This window comes from Archocentrus centrarchus, chromosome 17, assembly GCF_007364275.1.
Source record: "Archocentrus centrarchus isolate MPI-CPG fArcCen1 chromosome 17, fArcCen1, whole genome shotgun sequence".
NCBI lineage: Eukaryota > Metazoa > Chordata > Actinopteri > Cichliformes > Cichlidae > Archocentrus > Archocentrus centrarchus.
In genome coordinates, this window is record NC_044362.1 from 4,049,744 (window position 1) to 4,057,004 (window position 7,261).

The following is a 7,261-nucleotide window of genomic DNA, read 5'->3' on the forward strand; positions in this document are numbered from 1 at the left end:
GAGGAAGCAAGGGAGGAACAGGAAGGGAGAGAAGAGAAAGAGAGAGAGACAGGAAGAGTGACAGAGATGAGGTGAGACAGTGCTACATTGGCCAGCTCAAGCTGTCTGTATTTTTTACCCTCTTCCCCATAATGATGTGGGGAAGGACTCACTCTGCATTGGGTTAATAAACAGTTATTCATCTTCAGCATGGCACCCAGGAAACAGGAGTGGGTTTGCCCTTGGGCTAATCTTCAGGCCTGTGGAAGACAGCCAATCCATCAGAGGACTATTTAGACTGCAAACTGCAAACTTTCTGGACCTCCCAAAAGAAGAGAAGGGAAGCAGGAGAGAATAAGAGAGTGAATGAGGAGGGAGTAGATGACATGGAGCGAGAGATGGAGGGAAGATAAGGTTAAAAGAAAGTGGGAGGGAATGAAAAGGTGAGGAGGGTTGGGCTCCTAGTTCCACAGTGATTTATGATGTTTAGAAAGTCAGACTGTTTGAATTAATGAGGTAGAATTGGTCAGATCGACTAGTGTGTGTGTGTGTGTGTGTGTGTGTGTGTGTGTGTGTCTGTGAGAGAGAAAATATGTAGACTTTGCTTGTGTACCTGTAGGTCATTTGGCATAGTCATCAATAATGGTGTAGATTTGAGGGTTTGAAATTACTTTCAAATTACATTATTACAAATGTATCCAGAGAAATGATTCATGTTTGGTAACAGTGTGAGGCAAGCATTTAAATGCAAAGTTGGAGCTTGTTTGACCTTGACTGAGAGCGAGGCAGACACGGAGCCGGTTGGTCTTATCTTACTGTAAGGTGGTTGACTGTAAGTGCATCAACAGCAACATCATGGCTGACAAATCTGAAATTCAGGTTTCACGGAGCTCATCAGTTTCACATGACAGCCTGCAAAAACATCCAAAAAAATAATTTATTCTCTATATTGCTTCCCAAGACTCACTGGGCAAACACATTTATTACCTCCGACCAAGAACAGACAAGGTCACATTACACATTCACTGGTGCTGCAGAAGGCTTTTTTTTCTTTGTCAGCATTTTGAAGACAAACTACAATGAAAAATTGCTTGTTAGCTCTGACAAAATTACACGTCTGAACATATCACGTTCCATTTAACAAAACATGGTAAAAATAAATCACACTACCACGTTTTTTTTTATTTACACGTACTGCAGAATTTTTAGAGGCAGCATTCTGTTTCTCATCTACACAGCATAAAACTTACAACTACTGACACGTCCTAACAATGCCGGTGTTTATTCCATTAGCAACAGCTACAGCCAAACATCTGAAGATAACCGTTTTTCTCCAGTGGAAAGGTTACAAACTAAATAAGTGACAAAAAAATGACAAAATGAACAATTTTCTGGCATAAACAGCAGCTAATATATTTGAAAGACCCAATAATGAACAAATTCATGCATTACTGTGTGGACTATGACTTTGGATGTTTTCACTGCGACCTTCAGTTCCAAGCTATTATTTGTGACATGCACCAAATATTGATGTTGGCAGGCAGCTGAACTAGACTATATAGTGCAGTAGTATGGTTTATTTTGTTGTATACAAAACATAAAATATAAATCAGAATTATCCCCCTTTTAAATACATAATAATACTGGTCTGATTCCCATCCAGAGCAGGATGGGAATCAAAAAAAAAAGTTTAACAGTCTTTTACAAAAAGCTCTACTAATGCAATGCAGGGATCAAGGGTGGGCGCAGAGTTCCAAGTGAACACAGGAGTGGACAGGCAGGTAAGTCTGTATGAAACCAACAGGAATTTCTAATGGACTGATGTATGAGCAATGATCTGTGCAAGGGTAAATTCCAGGAAAAAAAATGATCAAATCAAAAAGCACCAAAAGTCCTAAGCCACTCTACCAAAAAACTAGGAAGGACTAGCATTTTTTTTTTTTTACAGCATGTGAGTGAATGGCAACGAGCCAGCAGGAAAGACAGAAAGATGGCAGGAAGGATGGAAACCACAACTCGGGAACACACATAGACAAACACACAGGAAGACATGAAATGAAAAATCACTGAAAGGGGTGGGGGGCATGAAGGTCTTAAAGTGTCAAGCTTACAGTACCAGTCAAAATTTTGGACACACTCACCCATATCATATGAATGTGTGAGTGTGCAATAGGGACCCCCACCCCCTCACCCCCAGCAGCCTAGGCCTATAGCAGCATAACTAAGGGAGGGTTCAGGGTTACCTGATCCAGCCCTAACTATAAGCTTTATCATAAAGGAAAGTTTTAAGCCTAATCTTAAAAATAGAGAGGGTGTCTGTCTCCTGAATCCAAGCTGGAAGCTGGTTCCACAGAAGAGGCGCCTGAAAGCTGAAGGCTCTGCCTCCCATTCTACTCTTAAGTATCCTAGGAACCACAAGTAAGCATGCAGTCTGAGAGTGAAGTGCTCTGCTGGGGGTGATACGGTACTATGAGGTTTTAAAGATAAGATGGGGCCTGATTACTTGCAAGGAGACTGTTGAATTTTTAAGTTTCTGAGAATGTTACACAGAGTTCAGGGAGGATTTGAGACAGCCTCTGGGTGGTAGGGAAGTGTTGCCAGATGACTGGGAATGTACAACAAAGTGGTGAGGGAAACTGCCAAGAAGGTGTTTGGTGTATCCCCTGGACAGGCAAAAGAAAACATGGAGACTTGGTAGTGGAATGAGGTGCAGGAAGGTATTCAAAGGAAGAAGCTGGCAAAGAAAAGGTGGGATAGTGAGGGAAATGAATAAAGTAGACAGGAGTACTAGAAGGCTCAGCATACAGCAAAGAGAAAAGTGGCAAAGGCTTCAAGTGAGTTGTATTTGAGGCTGGACACTAAAGAAAGAAAAAATGACTTGGCAGAGAGATTGAAAAGAATGTGCAGCAGGTTAGGGTGATGAAGGACAAAGATGGCAATGTACTAAAGAATGAAGGAAGTGTGTTGAAATGATAGGAGTACTCTGAGGAGCTGGTGAATGAAGAAAATGAGAGAGACAGGAGGACAGATGTAATCAGGAAGTGCAGAGGATTACAAAGGAGGAAGTGATGGCTATGAAGAGGATGAAGAGTGGTCCAGATGACACACCTGTGGAGGTATGGAGATGTCTAGGAGAGAGGAGCCTGAGGAATGAAGAAGTGTACTGGTACCAGTTTAAAAGAACAAGGATGATATGCAGAGCTGCAGTAACTGCAGAGGGATGCAGTTGATGAGCCATACCACGAAACTATTGGCTTGATTGAAAACAGAGCTAACAGTCAGTGAGCAGCTGTGTGGCTTCATGTTGAGAAAGAGAAATAGAGGTGTGATGTTTGTTGATGAAGTAGATGTTTGGACATGTGCAAAAGAAGGATAGCGGCTATGCTGGACAAAGCGTGATGAATATGAAGCGGACAGGCAGGAGAAAAAGAGGAAGACTTCAGAGGAGGTTTGTGGATGTAGTGAAGGAGGACATGCAGAGGGTTGGTGTGAAAGAGGAGAATGCTGGGGATAGGGTGAGATGGAGGCCGATGATCCACTGTAGGGACCCCAAATGGAGCAGCCGAAAGGAGAAGAAGCTTCACCCCAAATATTTGTTTTGGATTAAATCTAAGCTAATAATAGCTTTCTAATAAAGAGATTACCCATAAAACTGCTTTGTCAGCAATAGTCAAGATAAAATTACAATGATAAACTAACATTAAACCATTATACTGTATGTGAAAGAAATAGTTTTAATACGTTAACCTCTTAAAATCCAGTAGGTCATCAGTGAGCAGGCTAGGGTTGGGTTTTGTTTTAGCTACACAGTAAATGATTTAGCTGCTTGACTTTTTAGGTTCTCTAATGTTACTGGTTCTTGAAAGAAAGTCATAGTTGACTTTTGTCATATCAGAGTTGGACCCAAACACAGGACACAGAACTGGACTCAAAACAGCTTTAAAGCTGAGACTTCTTGCAAGGTTCCAAAACACAAAATCCCAAATCCAAGGCAGGAAAGGAGTCTGTAAAACAAAACCAGATAAATAAGAATGAAGACAGACACACAGCTTGAGGGGAACACAGATGACAACATGACAAAGGACAGGGGAAAACCACAGACAATATATACACACCAGGGTAATGAGACAAGAGGAAACAGCTGGGAAGGACAGAGGGACAGAATGACACTAACGAGGGAAGCAAAGCTGAACACCACACACAGGGAACAAGAGACTAGGAAAATAAAACAGGAAGAGAGTAAACAGGGACACAAATGCAGACTTAACACACATGGAGGTAGCCAAACATGGGAATAAATGAATAAACTGTAAAAGTATTAAATTAAGTAAAACACTGTTATGTTGACTCTTAAGGCCGTTACACACCGGACGTGTTAAAAAAAATGACAAGAAAATTCCAAATCTTTCAGATGTGAACTTATCCTGTAACTTACACGACACTGAACACGTTGCATTTTTGCGAATAAATTGTCCTCATAAAACGCACTGTGAAAAAAATGCAGTTGACATCAAGCAATGATGTAATGAGGTCCTGATATTTCTAAACAAGAGAAGGAAGAAACAGAGATTCTGGGATCATCCAACTCCTGAGAAAGCAGCAACAGGGAGACTTTCATGGTTTGATCCCGGAGTTGAAGCTGAATCACGGCTGCTTTCACACATATTTCAGGATGTCAGTGAGACAGTTTGAGCTCTTGTTGGCAGAGTTGGAATCACATCTGAGGAGGCAGAGAAATAATTTCAGAGAGCCGACTGACCTGGAGCAGCATCTGTGTGTCTGAGGAAAAATCGTATGATTTTATTTATTGCTTCCACATCACTCTATATTCAGTATATCGGTACGTGCTTTGAGCTATGAGCTCACATGTTACCAAATGCAGCGATATGATTGGACAGATCTGTTTATTTGTTTGCAAAAATCGAAAAAATCGAACTTGATACAAAAAAATAAATGCCACAAATTCTTCCTGCGAAATGATGTGGTCGCTGTGAATGGCTGCATTAAGAACAGGTGAGTCAGAAAAATATTTTTAATGCACAAAACATATTGAAATATGCCAGTTCTAAAGATAGCGGGAGTTTTTTGTCACATGTAGACTTTTCCTTCCATTGAGGGGATAACGAGGTGTTGTGTGTTCCCTCATAGCTGTGTCCCTCATGGCTGTGTGTTTCTTTGTTCCATGTATCCTGGAGATTCCTTATTTCTGGATAATTTGCTCCTGTTCATCTACTTTGTGTATTTTTGCGAAAGAGCTCAGCATTAAACCCGCTTTAAGTTGATGTCAGTCTTCTGAGTCCTGCGTTTTGGCTGACTTTGACATGTAGCGCTTTTCTCTGTATGACATTGCAAATGTCCAACCAATGAGCATTTGGTCAGATGAGAGCATACTGACCCAACAGTCAGTCCTGAAAGTACACCCACAACAAAAACATAAGACAAATATATTTTTAGTGACCAAGCAGAAGGAAATTTCCACTTTCATCTGTGAAGATTCCAGTAACACACTTAAATTTAACTTTGGCAAATTTCCTTTCCATTCACAATCACGTAAGAAAGCACACTCCACGTGCTTCAGCCAGAAATATGCTCAATTACAGACGCAAGGTGTTCTACTAAAGCAGTCTCTTGTTGCGCATCATTTTTTGCAGAGTACTTTAAGTGGCTGGCACATATCAAGCATGAGCATTTGGGAGACGATCAATTACAAACACGTACACGTAGCTTTCTGTTTTTCATCTTTTCAGATTTAACCAACTTTGTGTGAGAGGTGAATGCAAAAATGTGCCTTCCTCACTTTGTCTTTGGTGCTTCACTTTCTTTTTTCTCTTCACAAAGATTCAGAAGCAGCAGACTCTCACTCTCTTTCTGTGTATTACTGTTCTTGTTCACTTAGCTTTCACTTGTTAAAGTCGGACCATAATGAACTAGACAGCTGTTAACCACGAGGATAGTTTCTACCTCTATTTTGTTTGAAACGCCTTCACAGAGAAGCGGACACTAATGGCTGCTGCTCCCCGCGTCAAAGGATATTAGCATAAGCTAAAGTTATTCAACCAAATGACTGTGATGACCGACTCAAGCAGTATTTGTGTGATTTCTTTGTGTCAAAGTGGATTTTTGATTATGTAACAAAGTGTATTTAACTGCATGAAGTGAGAACTTTAAAATTGGTGTGAGAGAGAAACACTTTGCTGGCAAGCACCACAGACTAAAGTCCCAGCAGGATCCTGAGTAATGACCCTCAGCAGAAGCAAACTTTGGACTTTTTTCATTTTCTTTTTTTTTTTTCATTTTTAATTTTCCTTAGTTACAGAACACTTCTCTCCTTACTTAAATTGCACTTTGTCCTTTACAGTTTCCTTTCCTTTCTGTATGCAGGAACTAATTTTGTGGCTTCGGAGCTGTGGGAAGCCTGGTCATCTGCAGTGAGTAGTCACTTGATGTTAGAATCAGTTGGACTGGGAAGAAAAAGTGAGCTCTGGAGATTCTCTGCATAAAACTCCAAAAGCACGACATCAAACCTGTGACCAAACTTTTTGTCCTCTGGGTAATGATGAGTAAAATCAAAAAGATGGCTGATGACTAAAGATTAAGAGTGTTGAGCTAACAAGTCTATAGTTTGAAGCAGAGTGATGTAAAACCGTGTTTGCTTAGAAATTAGAGATAGCCTTCATCTGATTGCTTTTTGGTAAATTCCCCCCAGCTTGCAGGTTTCATCAACTTTTAAAACAAAATTTAAGTTCTTCCATGTTTGCATTTGTGAAGTGGTGTAGAGTTTTTATTGTAGCAAAACTATTTGTGTGTGTGTGTGTGTGTGTGTGTGTGTGTGTGTGTGTGTAAGTCAGTCTGCATGTGTGTACTGCGATCTGTCTGGAGATTTGCGTGTGTACTAAGAGCTGTGTGTGTGTAATCAGATTTGTAAATGTGTAAATAAATCTGCAAGTGTGCATAAATATTAATGGTTGAAAAGTCTTAAAATTTTGCTGAATCACTGAAAACACACACAAGTTACAAGTTTCAACGGACTCTTTTCACACGCGACACATCTACCACAGCAGCTCCGTGCAAAGATTTGACTGTAATCAACGGTTCAATAACTCTGAGCCCTGCAAATCTACCACGTCTGTCATGCAGATATTCCAGCTGCAGTTTGATTTCCTCCCTACTCCTGCTACTGTGACTCCAAAGGAGGTGAACAGCTCAGCATGATCCGGTCACATCGATTTCACAGAATCCTTCACTATATTGCACATCTATATTGCATATCTTTAAGTCCTGA